Source organism: Ambystoma mexicanum, chromosome 13 (genome assembly GCF_040938575.1).
Source record: "Ambystoma mexicanum isolate Mex_15411 chromosome 13, UKY_AmexF1_1, whole genome shotgun sequence".
Lineage (NCBI taxonomy): Eukaryota > Metazoa > Chordata > Amphibia > Caudata > Ambystomatidae > Ambystoma > Ambystoma mexicanum.
Genome location: NC_090938.1, coordinates 636,550,719 through 636,566,108, shown reverse-complemented (window position 1 = coordinate 636,566,108; position 15,390 = coordinate 636,550,719).

The window sequence follows — 15,390 nt, the reverse complement described above, 5'->3', positions numbered from 1 at the left end:
TGTTTCCACAACGTAAGATAGATCCGGTCGAGGGTGTCGTAAAATCGGGGCAGAGGTGAATCTTATCTTAAGTTCCTGGAAGGCCTTTTCTGCCTCTTCTGTCCACTGGAATTTCTTGTTGCCTTTTTTCAATAAAGATGTGATCGGATGTACTATTTGAGAAAATCCTGGAATGAATCGGCGGCAAAAATTGGCAAAGCCCAACATGCTCTGGATTCCCTTGAATGAGTTTGGAGCTGGCCAGTTTAGGATAGCTTCGACCTTATGTGCATCCATTCAGATTCCTTTTGGGGTAAGAATGAAGCCAAGAAACTCCACCTCGGTGACATGAAACGAACATTTCTTGAGCTTGGCATAAAGATGATGTTGCCATACTTTCGCAAGAACGGAGCGGACATGTTTCACATGGTCTTGTTTCGAGGCCGAGTATACCAGGATATCGTCAATATAGACCAGGGCACAGACATCAATTAGTTCTTTTAGGACATCATTCATAAATACTGGAATGTCGTGGGGCCATTACAGAGGCCAAACGGCATTACCTGGTACTCGTACAGGCCATATTTTGTGCAAAACGCGGTCTTCCATTCATCTCCTTGTTTAACTTGCACGAGGTTGTATGCTCCTCTAAGATCTAGCTTGGTATAGATTTGGGCATCCTTGACCTGGTCCAGCAATTCCGGGATCAGTGACAGGGGGTAACGGTTGTTAATGGTGATTTGATTCAGTGCACGAAAGTTGATGCAGGTCCTCAGATCCCCTTCCTTCTTCGGTACGAAGAATAGGGGAGATGCTGCTGGGGATTTTGTGGGGCGAATAAAACCATTGGCCAGGTATTGTTCAAGGTAGGTTTTTAAATGTTGGTTTTCAGGTTCCGTAAGTGCATAGATTCTGCTACAAGGGATTTGAGTTCCAGGTATAAGATCAATTTGGAAATCATAAGGCCTATGTGGCAGTAGAGTATTAGCTTGTTCCTTTTGAAACACATCCTGAAAGTCCAGATATTCATCTGGTAAGGTGCCAACCATTCCCAGGGTCATTGCTGCGGTTCCATGGACTGAAGGGCTGGTAGTCGTTGCCTTATTCTCTTTGGGATAACATGTGCGGAGGCACTCCTTTGAAAACACCATTTCACGAGTATGCCAGTCGATAAGTGGATTGTGTGCAACCAACACGGCATTCCTAGGATCAACTGGAACTAGGGTGCCCTGATGAGGTCGAAGGCAATCGATTCCCGATGGCCGTCTTCACACAGAAGAGTTAGAACGGTTGTGCATTGGGATAACGGGCCAGAAGCGATTTCAGTACCATCTACTGTGGTCACAGTTTCAGTGGTTGGCTTAGGACATAGGGATAGTCCCATCTTTGCTGCAAGTTCCTGGTCCATATAATTCCCAACTGCCCCGCTGTCTATGTATGCCTCTACGGCATGCATCTTAGACGGTTGTTGGTGGTTGATTAGAATCACGGGCAAAGCAAAATGGGAGGTCTGTAGTTGACTTTCTTCGCTCGACAAATGGACCCCTACATTTTCCGGGCCTGGTAGTTTTACGACTCCTCACTAGTGGTTTCCTTGTCCGTGGCGCCCACTGTTCTTCTAGGAGGCTTTACTGGGCACTCTATTAGAAAATGCCCTGCTTTTCCGCAGTATAAACATAGCTGCAGTTCCCTTCTTTTATCTCTTTCTGCCTAAGTCAAAGGTGGTCTCACCCCTCCTAGTTGCATAGGTTCCACTGAATTGCCCATTGCACGTGGAGTCTCGTCTTTAGGACGCACAAACATTGGGCACACGTCAGGTCTGAACCGATCTGCCTTTCGATCTTGCAATCTGTGATCATGTTGAACCACAAGATTGATGAACTCCCCACAGTCTTTCGGTGGATCCACCACTTGAGCAAGTACGTCCTTTAACACTCCCCGTAGACCCCGATAAAATAACGTGGTCCTTTTCTCCTCCGGCCATCCAGTTTTGACCACGAGTCTGTTAAAGGTCGCTATATAGGTCAATAAGTCCTGGTTTCCTTGACGAAGAGACAAAAGTTCATTATCAACTGCCTGCCCATGAGTACGACGGGCAAAGAGATTTTCCATCTCTTGTTGAAAACCTCCAAAGTCTTGTAACAGAGGATCATCCTGACTGACAAAAGGTACTGACCAGTCTGCAGCACTGCCACTCAAATAGGACAAAACGAAGGCTACCGCCGACTGATCATTAGGGAAGGACCCAGGTCCGCAAAGAAAATGGAGCCGACATTGGTTCATGAAAGCGGCGTATTTCCTAGGGTCCCCCGAAAAACGTTCCAGTGGAGCTAATGGAACTGCTCCAGGAAGAGTGATCTGTACGGGACTGGTCGAAGGAGTAGACATTGATGAAATGTTCCCTGGCAAAGGAGCTAGCCCAGCCCGTGTTTGGAGAAGCTGTCTACTCAACTCATCAATCCGTTCTTTTGACACTATTAACTCTCTTCGCAAAGCATTGGTCTCCTGTCGAGCTGCATGCAATTCCGCGCGTAACTGCCCCAACATCTGTGCTAGCAGGTCGGTCTCAGAGGTTTCCATGACGCACAGGTGGCTTATATAGTGGTAGGCTTCGCGTTCTGTAACGCTCACCTGGTATCCACGGGGGCGTCACCCAGTCTGGACTGCTGCACTCTTGGACCTTTCCCCTTTGACCCTCGTGTGGCTGAAGACCAGGTCTGAAATACAGGAGTAAAACGTAGCTTAATTGTCTCTGGTGGCCCAGGACCTGCCTCCCTTCCGGACCCTAGAACCCCATTGGCTCTTTTCTCACCTTGCTTCTTGATTTGGAGCGCTCTCCGTCCTGTCTCTCCGAGCAGGGGCGCGTTGGGTTAGTTGTCGCTGCCTAGTTACTTCACTGGGGCAACACTACGGGTCCAGGCCAGCTGTGGCTCTGTTTCTTCAGGTAAGTCTGTCTTGTGCATGCGTTCTTGTTTTGTAATTGTCCCTTCTCTCCTTTCCTTAAATGGTAGGTGTGGATGCTGTTCTTGTTTTGTAATTGTTCCCTTCTCTCTCTTCCTTATATTTTAGGTGTGGATGCTGTTCTTATGATGTCGCACATGTTTGTGCACAAGATGGTAAGTTAGCACGAAGCGCGGCGCTATGTACTTCCTTGTGCTAACCTTTTTGTCTTTCTGCAGGTAGCAATGCTGTCCGGAATGTGTGTGCCGAGCTGATGAAGAGCGGTAAGTAGAAAAGAGTGGACCGCTTGCTGGTACTCTGGATTCGGGCCCGGGCCTTCCACTCAATGCAGGTAAGATATGTTTTCTGAATGTCCAAGTAAACGCTTACTAAGTTGCTTTTCTCTATCTTTTCCTTTCTAGAGTAGCGGCTTTCTGATGGATGAGATCCGCACAGATGTTGTCTGTTCAGGATCCTGTAGCAGAATGCTGAGGCTGCTCCCATGAGGTAAGCGAACTCTAATGATGTATCCTTTTGTTCTCGCAGGTGATCAGGGCCGGCGTGTGGATAAAGATGCTAGCTGACCGCGGTGAACGTCACAGTGCCACAGGCAGAGCAACGCGAAGTGTGTGTTGGAGTCTGGGTGTGGCTTATATAGCCTGCAGGTATCCCAGGTATCCCTGGGCCTGCCACACCCAAAGTCCTATACCGGATGGTTCAGTTCAGGAACTGAGCCATGTGGAAGCTTCCATGTTGTTGCGCAATGCCCTATGGGTCCAAATTACTGCCTTATCGCATGAGCCTGGCGCCAAAGGCGCCAGGACTGACTCCGAGTGAGTCTGGGAGCGAATGTTAAGGCCCCTGAGGCCTTGATGGGGGTACTAGATGCAGCCCATCTGGTTAGGTAGTTCCGGCCAGGGGCTGTGGTCGTGACAGACATGGATTTCGCAAATCTGCTCTTGCCCGGATAACCTCCTATTTGGAAGGTCAATCCTTTAAAATCTCTTGAAACTCGCAAACCTTTAACCCCTCCCCTCTCCCTGTCAGTGTCCCCCAAGGCTGAGCGCTTTGAACTTTGCCTTAGGAAGACTTATCTCATCCTTTGCCGTTCACTATCAGCTTTTTGCCGATGACACTTAAATATATTCTCCTTTCCCTCCTTAAGTCAGCCATCTTGGAACAGATTACGACTAGTCTCACTGCATTTTGACCCTGGATGGCTCTCTGCTGCCTCATGCTGCACTCTTCAAACACATAAGTCATCTTACTCTCAGCTTCCCATGCCATCTCTACCCTACCGTCTCCTATCTCCTTCCCTCCTGACCTTTTTGCATCCCTCACCCAAGGCTAACAATCTTGGGGTTCTCGTTGATAGTCACCTACAACTGCAACAATTCATCACTACCACTGTCACTCTTATTAACCTCCTAAACATTTGGAAAATGTGTCCTTTCCTTATTAACCACTCCACAAAACTCTCCACTCGTTTGCTCAGAAATTGGACTACTGCTCAAGCCTACTCCTTGGCCTTCCTCTCTACTCGTACTTCCCTCTAGACGAAGTCCTCGGCTTTGCTACCCACACTCTCTACAGTCTAACCACATCAAACGCATATTGTAGGAAGAGCATGTGAGGTTCACCTAAGAGGAGAAATAAGCAGTTTTATGTGGGGCGGGGGGAGGACGGTGTCACCGACCAGGCAACATTGCGTGATGAAGTAACCCTGTTTGCGACATGAAGCCCAGGAAAAGATTTGTCTGGTTTTCTTTTCGATAATCACATTACCCCAGAAATGGAGCTGCGAGTCAGACAAAGAGAAGACTGACAGCAAGAAGAGTGAAAGGTACTTGAGGAGATTCCCGAGAGTGAGGGCAAGCAACAGAGAGCCGTGTTGTGAATATGTGATGCGAAAGTAGTAGCTAGGCAGAGACACCAAGGGTGTTTTAGACCGCTCGAGTGCTGCTCTACTAAGCGACTGTAGATTCACTGAGGCAAAGTATACCAACGAGAGCGCTCTGCTCATGAAACCTTCACCACGAATTACCAGAAGCGAAAGCATGAGAAGCTAGCACGAGCCTGCAAACAATATCATGGTATAGGGGCAGGTAAGAATTGGGAATGAGGGTAAGAAGCAGTTCGGACCGAGGGAGAAAGCCACACATTAATAAGCAAGGAGGGATGGCACAATATGGCTCAGAAGCCGAGAAGTATTGAGGCGGAGCTTAGTCGGCACGATGCCAAGCCAGATGGAAATGGCGTTCCTGAAGGTGGGTACAGGGTTGGTAACCAGGAAGTACAGGAGATGTGGTTCAATTACTCTAAAGACAAAGTGCAGAGTGGCTGACAAATTCAAGTAAACTAGAGAAATTGATGGGAGTTGTAGTGCAACCATTTGACAAACAAAATACAGAGGTGCTGACAGTGTGAAGTGAAACAGAGTTGAACAAGCAACGTATGAAACAGGGAAGAGGTGTGTGCAACCAGCCGCAATGTATCCATTCCAAAGAACGAGCAGAGAGAAGCTGAAGAAAAGCATTGTCTTTGGGACTTGTAGTTCCTAAACTCCAGGGACTCACCATCGTGATGTCACCCAAGACAAGTGAGTCTGGAGAGTATTCTCTATTAAGGGTTGTGACTCAAATTCTCCAAGGAACGAAGGCGGGGGCATTGACCAAGACCAGTGATTTATAGAAAGGGTATCCATAGGTCCTACAAACATGGCAACAAACTCATGCAGCGCTTTTGGGAAGCTAGATGTATTTAAGACCTATTTGCTATTAGAAGCGGTGGGCCAAATGCCACCAGGATCCGGGGAGACAGTACTGACAAAGACAAGTGGCACAGGGAAGTATTGCTTATTGAGAGTTGTGATCCACTCGCATCAAATCCTTAAAGCGGTGGCTATAACATTCCAGCTGTGTGTGTAGAGCCCCAAAACCCTACCCTTGGACCCTGTTGCCCGGAGTGCACTGCAACACACTCTGGGAAGACTGGGGAAAAAAGTAAAGGTCATTGGGCCTCATTACACAGAAGGCGGTAATGGTTAACGGCCACCGTTAATGGTAACGGTGACCGTTAACCATTACCGCCTTACTACGAGGTCCCTTAGCGGGTTGGTGCTTTAACGCCTGCTTTTTGCAGGCGTTAAAAACCAACCCGCTAAGGGACCTTGGTGCTAATTACGGCACCGCAAAATTGCGGTGCCGTAATTAGCTCCTTCCCCATTCCCATTATTCCCTATGGGGCAAAAATGGGAATGGGGAAGGGCAATGGTGGAAGGGGGAATTACCGCCCCGCCAACCTTGGAATAGGGCGGTAATTCCCCTTTCCACCAAGGCGGTGCCGGTAATTTACCGGCATGGTCCAGGGTGCTAATAGCACCCTGGATTACCGCCTTCCATGTAATGAGGCCCATTGACTCTTTGCAGGATTCTCTTTAAAAACTAAACAGAAACAGAGATTAACTTCAGTGGCTCTCCTACCTTGTTAACATGCGTTTCCCAACATGCAGTAGCTTCACTTACACAGAAGAGGGCTTGATGCTGCGTTGGCCCACCAAGACCCTAATACTCATAGTGGTCAGTATTTTTGGTAACGTGTGGGAGGGGAAACGTTGGAAATCTAAGTAAAACTTGGTCCTTCAAGAGAAAGCATCTTGATGATAGGGTCAAAGGTACCAACAGGCAAGAATCTAGTGGGACCATTAACCACCGGGACATGCAAGGATTGCCGAGTGTGGAAGCAGGTGTGCGCTTCAGAACAGGAAGTTGCATAGCTAGAGGCTGGAATAGGAACAGCAGGGAAGAAGAGTGTGGAAAGTGTGTGCATAGAGCAAGAGAAAGACGCACAGGGAAACTGGATTACGGTGGGGAGAGCAGCCAAATGGCAAAACTGGAAGTCCTCTGACAAGGTTACACAACAGCATAAGGGAAGGGATGGAACCTACATGCCTGGAATGCTGCAAAGCGAGAGGAGCCACCATAGCATGTTGCCAAGCAGTCTTCTCTTGCTTCTGTTGCCTTTTTAAAGGCAGTTCCATCCTGGAAGTGTCAGAAGTCCTACTTCCATGTTGTTCCAACTGGTCATTCCCAGGGCCCATCTTGGAATGGTCCTATGTTTAATAAAACCCGTAATTAACTGCTGAATCTCTTGTCTACCTAAGATCTTCCCCATTTCATCTCTACAAAACAGTCCACTGTCTCTGTGCCCTTCTACCCGTGGAATTCCACTGCTTCCTTCTTTGGGTCCAAACAGTGTCACTCATAACAAAAAACAAATCAGGAGTATTGCTTATTGAGAGTTCAGGTTCATAAAATTCAAACAATCAGCTTTTCCAGCACAGCTGAATGAAAGCATTGATATAGTGTTGCACAACAAGACCTAACCTGCAAAGATCTAACCTACTAATGCTGTCTAAGGCAAGTGACTCCGAAAGGTTTTGCCTATTAGGAGGTGTGGTTATAACACTCCAAAGAGATTGCACAGGAACGCAGGCCTGCTCCAGAGGGGGAAGAAAGAAGTACGCATTAGTAGAAGTGGCATGGTTTATAGTGATTATTTCGAAAAAAAGTTTGAAAAACAAAAATTTCAAAAACAAAGTTTTGAAAAAAAAGCTGTGACATGCTATATTTAACATGCAAAGTGCATTTCTTTCGAAACCAATCTGTTGACAATAGTTATGGACTGGTTTCAATTGAAATGCACTTTCACATGTTAAAAGTAGCATTTCAATGCTTTTTTTGTAACTTTGAAACGTTCAGCACTGGACAGCTCCATGTAACGTTTCAAAGTTTTTGTGTATATTGGGGGGGTTCCCCCGCAATCCCCCAAACCCCACGCCACCCTCCCACCCCCTAACCCAAGCCCCAACCCTAGCGCTGGCCCTGACCCTAACCCTAACGCTAATATAACCCTTAAAGTAACCCAAACCGTATTTTAACACAAACTAACCCTAGCCCCAACCCTAATCCTAAACCCTAACCCTAGCCACAACCCTAACCCTACTTTAACCCCTAAACTACCCCAAGCCGCAACCCTAACCCTATTTTAACACTTAAACTAACCCTAGCCCCAAACCTAACCCTAAACCCTAGCCCCAACCCTAACCTATATTTAACCCCTAAACTAACCCAAACCCCAACCAAAACCTTAACCCTGGCCCCAGCCCTGCACCTGTACTTACCATCACATGTCGATGGCACCTTCGAATTTCTTTCAACGAAATTGTCATTCAAAAGAATGGCATTTCGACAAAGAAAAGTGTGAAGGTTTGCCATTTGAAACTTTTACATTAGTTAGAATGACCGGATACCACTGGCATCACTAGAACCAAGTCCAGAGCAGCGTGCTATGGAAGAAGCCATGTTGAGATCTATAGCCTCATTGTGTCTATTAAACTCTCATGGTGTTGAAAGAAAGACTTGTATGTCGGTTGTTCTGGTCATTACCACCAGAGAAACTGGCACAGAGGGCAAGAAAGACATTCTCCCAGCACAAGATCTAGGACACCTGCGCAGTGACGTAAATCTCGAAGATAACAAAATGAAGAGACATTGGGCCTTGTTACAGGTGAGACGGTCTGGGAAAAATGCTGGAAAAAATATTGGTACTACCAGCTCTGGCATTTTTTACCTGACCGGCCCACTCTGAGTCTGCCGGTAGGGTTAGTGATCTACCAGCAGGCCTGACCTGCTGAGAAATTACTAAATCACTGGCACCGTTAAGAACGGCGATTCAGTAGTTCCCATCCTATGGAGATCTATGCAACTCCATGGAATGGGAACTTACCAGCGTTGCCGGACCCTTTAATATCCCGGTAACACCGGGATATCGCACGCCAGCAACGGTAAGGCGAGGATGCCGGTAACCCGCTGGCAGTACAGGCGGGTTACCAGAAAACTCGTAATGAGGCCCATTGAGTCTAGACCTCTCTGCCCGAAGGAGACACAAAAAGACTAATCTTGAACTTTCAAAAAAAGAGGTGGAACTCGTGGTCCATCCAAATCAAAACCTTTTGTGTAGAAGAAAAACAATAAAGTTTGCTTACTGGTGTCTGGTGTCACCTTTGGGGAAATGTTACAATAAGGATGGATTACATTCAGAAATTAAAAACACCCAGAAACCATGCACATATCACAGCTAGTGGCATAAGGTGGTCACCACTTTTTTTTATAAAAATGTAAAACAAAAAAGAATGAAAAGTAATGACAGCAAGCACACAACTATAAAACAATAAAACAGAAGAATGCTGGAAATTCAATGCCAGCAAAGGGGAATCCCGGAATTAAATGAATGACATGCATTATAAATATCGTCAGAAGATGGTAGTAGAATTAGAAGAAATAAAGAATACAGTCTGCACCTTTTGAAATAAACCCGATGGAGGAGACAACGGAAAGCATAATGAGCAAAATGAACAGGAATTCCATGCCTTATTAGAATTGGCAGGTGTCGAGGGGGCGCTGTTGCGCACATGGAAGATGGCAGCATGAATTGAGAGCTCCGATCCACGATAGATCCTGCATGAAATTAATCCGTTCCGGAGTCACCCAAGAACAGATCACTGAAACGACTGGTGCATGAACATTAAAAGAACGCTAACCAAAAGTCTGGGAGAAAACCGGTTGTGAACAACGGAGAAATCCGCTGTACAAACTCGCCCGAAGACGCCACGAGAAGCGGGCCGCCGGCAAGAACCAGGCTGAGGGGGAGGGGCCAAGGCCGGCTCTGAGAGGCCTACGACCTCCCCACTGCCGCCAGGGTTGCACACCAACCGTTGCGGGGCCCCCACGGCGAGCTCCTGTGAGCTGTGAAGCAACAACAAGGGGGGTGCAGCTGGAGCCGGGCTGACCCCGCAATCCGGCTGCAGGTCGTGTGTGAAATCTGGCAGCATCTGGCTGCGATTCACCACGGGAGCATGTGGAGAAGGTTGGCACTGACTGCCCCTGCAGGGATAGGGGGGCAAGGACAGCTGGCCCTGCATGTGGACCTCCTCCAGGGGGCCGTGCGACCCACCGCTGACTCCCGATAGCGTGAGATGCAGGAGGAAGCAGCAGGATGACTGGTGACCCCACACCATATCATAGCGGTTCACTGCTGCTGAGCCGGCCCTCGTGGTGGGTACAAGCAGGTATGCTCTCCTGGCACCCAACGCAGCCTACATTGTGCCCTGAATCGGAGGACGCTGCTGGGAAGCCCAACAACACAAGGAACAGTAAGGGTGAGACCCGCCCACGACACGGCTTATGCCGGGTCGATCACGCTCATAGAGATCCCTTATCACGCTGCACCTGGACCACGTGGATCCCGTTCAGCGTGGCAGCCGACGGCTGGGGCCGTTCACGGACACACGGCTCGGGAGCCTGAGAGCCGTTGGAGGTGCCACTGGAACCGCTAATACCAGCAGGTATCGGAACTGTGTGTCCTTCTGCACACCACGAGAGGCTGGCCTGCTGTGCAGCTAAACCCAGTGAGAGCACAGTGAGCTGCGGGTCAAGGTGAGGAGGATACAGGGGGATTGCAAGCGGTACAGGCCCTGGGGGAGATAAAAAGACCCCAGACGCTGTGTTGCAGCCCCCATTCAAGACATTAGTGCTGACTAGGCCAGCTAACATGGTAGATTGCCCTGGTTGCCGACGCTAATTATAATCATCACACGGCCAAAACATATACACCGGAGGCCCCGTGAGCAGGCGGCAATGCATCACACCCAACATCAAGGCCTCCAAAAGGCATGCCATAGGGCCGGCGCAGGACCAGTATACAGTCAGCAAGCCTTAACATTCGGCCGCAACTGGCACAGCCCACACAGATATTGATGACAGAGAAGCCTAGTTTATACCCTGCTGAGCTGTGAGGCGACTGGGACGGGGCACTATATCCCTATAAGCTCAAAGTGATAAATGGCCACAATAAAATCTCCACCAATATATGTTGGAGAGCATAGTCCACTCCTCGTCTTGTTCTGTGATTCACGTGCTCAGCCTAAGCACTCCCCATTGCTGCACACTACAACTCCAAGGAAGAACGATTCGGAATACACACCAACGAACTTTAGAGTGAGACACAGTCCCCCGCAACAAAAACCTGTTGTTTGGACTATACCCTATGACACCGATTGGGTACACTAGCGGGGTCCCATCTGAATATTGTTGTTGGAAGAGTGTGTAAAGAACATATCCTAGTACATACCGAGAGGCCCACTTCAACGGTTGGGGAAGAGACAAAGCCAATTGGTCTGGGTCCCGGATAATTACAGAGGGACAACCCCGGACGATGTCGCCTCGTGACTTCCAATGGGGCCAGACCACAGAAAAACTGGTCGACACTTCCTGAGAAGAAACATCGTCAGACCTTACTCTGAAGGCAACACCATATATAGTTGTAAGAGTAAGGTATAGAAACCAACATACCATGCTGAATAAACCGGACACAATAAAACTAACTGCTACACGCCCAGGGAGCACGCTGCCCCCACTGCACTGCTGCACTTAACATATGGGCCGATACGAGAAGAAAGGTTTGAGCGCCAAAAAGACAGGCCCGATAGATTCCTTTACAAACCCATAGGCCCTGGGTGCTTCAACGAGTACACCAAATGATATTGAAACCCACACGGGGATACCTGATGACTCTAGAGAAGACCACCTCATGACAATAGTGCAGAAAGGCTTCCTTGCAGTAAATGTCAAACTAGATGACATAGTTGCAACAATTGGCTCCCTCAAACCCAGAGTGGATAAAGAAAGCACCCGTATTACAGAGGCTGAGGGAAGGATCAGCACGAATGAAGATACAGTATCTCAACATGGCCAAGACATAACACAATTTAAATAAAGCCTGGTCAAAATGCAAGGCAAGTGCGAGGATCTGGAATCCAGATCTAGGATGAACAATATCTGCATTATCGGTGTGTCGGAATCCTTCTGAAAGGGTCCAATGGAGGATCCTGTAGAGGAACTCTTGAAATCCCTATTCAATGCAGAATCCTTTTCAAAACGTTTTATGGTCAAAAGAGCTCACTGCACCCTTGCCCCGCCGCCCAAGCCGGAAGCACCTCCCCGCACGATAATCGCTCGACTCCTCAACTATAGAGACAGAGACAATATCGTAAAACTTGCCAGGGATAAGGGCACGCTACACTATGAGGAAAGCAACAGTTCTGTCTACGCCAGGTCCCTCATGCCCTTATTTTTCTGGGCAAAATGAGGATTCAACATGGTGGCAGGGCTCATTTCTTCGAAACTCCAGATGCGGCCATGGAGTACATCGAGGCCCGCACCCCCCTGCCTCCTAGGGATATTGGGACTGATCGGAATGCAAGACCGAGCCCAGGCCACGAGAGGTGTGATCCTGTAGACTGAAGGTTAAATGCAAATATCCTTTGCAACGTTTGAATAGATAAGATAAGGGTGACACTGACTACTCCTTATTGATCTGGATCGGGGGAACTTGCAGACGGCTGCCATGCACCTGCAGCGGCTCTCCTCAGGAAAGATCCAATGTTTAACGGGTTACATCATCATGTTGGGGTTGATGGTGTGGGTGGGGGTGGGGCAAGAAGAAGTGCTACCCTTGGCACTATGGCAAGATTTGTTGGGGATGTTAAAAGTTCAAAATCAGAGGGTTATGTTGCAGCAGACTCCACCCACTGGGCAGGCACACATCTGTACACAGAGAATGGAACTAGGAAAAGCGATGTCCATGACGCAGGTTGATAAGGGACTGATGATTAAACTATTCTCCTGGAATATCCGGGGGCTCAACAACCCAAAGCCGGGAAAACAGCAGCTTATGTGACTAGGCATGGTCCTCAGATCCTCCTTTTCCAAGAGACACATGCACTTTCAAATATCACCAGCTTTCCCCCATGCCTGGGACCCCTTAGGTACTACACAGAGTACTCGGCCCAGTCTAGAGGAGTACTCACATTGATTCACCTGAAGCTGGGTTTCCGATATCTTTGCAGCAAGATAGACTCCCAAGGCAGATACGTACTGGTCTGGGGGAGGTGGCGGGTCGACAAACAGTGATAGTCAATACCTACGGCCCTAATGTCGATGACCCAGACTTTTATGGCACAATACTAGACATGTTGGTCACCTCCAGGGAAGCACTAGTGATATGGGGAGGGGATTTCAACATAATTCTTGACGTGTTCTTAGACCAATCTTCGGTTGTCCCCCGGGGCCCATGAGGGCCGCACTAGCCCTTAGACAGATAATGCAACAAACATGCATAATTGACATATAGCGTGAACTGCACCCACAAGAAAAGCGGTTTACTTACTACTCATCTGTACATGACTCACAGTCACATATAGACTACTGGCTCATCAGCTCATCCCTTTCAGATGCAGTGTCCAGCTGAGAGATCTATCCCCGCACCCTCTCAGCCCACTCCCCCATATCCTTAACCCTCGCCCTGCATAACACCGCTCCATGCGCCAAACGCTGGAGGATGCCCCCCACAATGCTTAGAGATCACCATGTATGTAAATCACTCCACATTGAAATTGAAGAGTTGTTTTAATTGAACGAGGGGTCGGTAAACAACTATGCCACTCTATGGGAGATATTCAAGGTGTGGGTTCGGGGCGTCATTATGGCAAAGTCCACTGGACTATTGAAAACTGTCAGAAGGGAACTGACTATAGCGGAGGCAAAGCTAGATATGCTTGAAATTGAATACAGCACTACACACAATAAGGAGACCCTTTCCAATATACATGTAACACTGAACAAATTTAACAAACTTGCAGATAGAGAAATCCTATATATGGCCACCCGAGCCTGGGCCTGCAGATACGGAGAAAGCAATAAAGCGGGCAAGTTCTTAGCCAGTATGCTTAAAGCTGAGAATTACCATAGCCCCATCGCTAGTATCCAGACGACACACGGGACGATAGTGAACCGGGAACAAGATATCAACGCCACATTCGCCGACTTCTATTAATGTTTATTCTCCAACCACGACATGAAAACCAAGGAAGAGATAACCAATTACTTGCATGAGCTCGACCTCCCAACCCTAACACCCGATAAATGTAATATACCAGATATGCCCATCAAGCTTGAGGAAATCACCAATGCGATTAAAGCATTAACCTCCAGCAGAACCCCTAGCTCGGATGGTCTGGGAGCCGAGCTATACAAGGAGTTCCAATGCAAATTGGCCCCCGTATTGCTGAAGGTTTGGGAGGAAGTAATGGACCGAGGCACACACCCCGAATCTATGCGCAAGGTGGTTATTACAGTTCTCCTTAAGCCCTGATGCCCCACACAAGACATGGCCTCATACAGACCCCTCTGCCTGATCAATACAGACGCAAATATTTTTGCCAAGGTCCTCGCGACCAGACTCTTACCGTACCTGCTCATCCTGGTCCGCCCCGACCCGACTGCTTCATCCCCACTCGATCCATGGCTTTAAATGTAAGACGACTCTTCGGGTGATGGTGCAAATAGACCCGAAGGCAAATGCTGCCATTGCAGCGCTAGATGCCGAAAAGGCTTTCGATTCGGTCTCCTGGTCCTATCTATTCTTGGTGCTGGAGCGGTTTGGTCTGGGCCAGTACTTTCTTAAGAGTGTCCGCCTACTGTACACGAAACCGGGAGCCAGAGTCCTTACCAACAACACCATGTCACCTCTTTTCATGTTAAATAGAGGCACCCGACAGGGATGTCCCTTCTCTCCTATTTTGTTTGCACTTACTATAGAACCCATGGCGGAATACGTACAGAAGAACCATTCACATAGAGGGCTAAGGATGACGGGACCCCCGCAGATAATATCTCTTTACGCCAACGATACGCTGTTATATATCCGTAACCCGCAAGAAAATTTAGAGGCCATCATGGCTGTCATACATGTATTCTCTGAATATTCTGGATGTAAGATTAATGTTTCAAAATCTGAACTGTTCCCATTGACCCCTAATACCGGCGATCTGTCTGTTATAAGCGTGTTCAAATGGTCCCCTACATGTGTCCGTTACCTGGGAATAATGGTATCCAGGGACAAACGCACACTATATACGCAAAATCACGGGGAACTGTTGCAGAATTTGACCGTCAAACTACAACTGTGGTCTAAGCTCCCTATTTCCCTCTACGGGCAAGTGAACCTTCTTAAAATGGCAGTCCTTCCCAAACTATTGTACTGCTTTGGCAACATTCCAGTTTGTCCTGGTAAAACCTTTTTTTGCAAAACTTCACACACTTGCCACCTATTTTGTTTGGGGCGGAAAGATGGCCAGACTGAAGTGGGCCAAACTGGTGGAACCATTCTGGAAGGGCGGCATCTCTGCTCCTGACTTTGAGTTGTACTACTTGGTGTCCTAGGCACAATTCACAAAGCATTGGTTTGATCCTGACGACACAGCCACACATATCCCCCTAGAGAAATATGCTGCCTCCCCCATTCATGTAAGATCAGTCATTTTCGGCCCTAAACATAAGGATGCATGTGAAT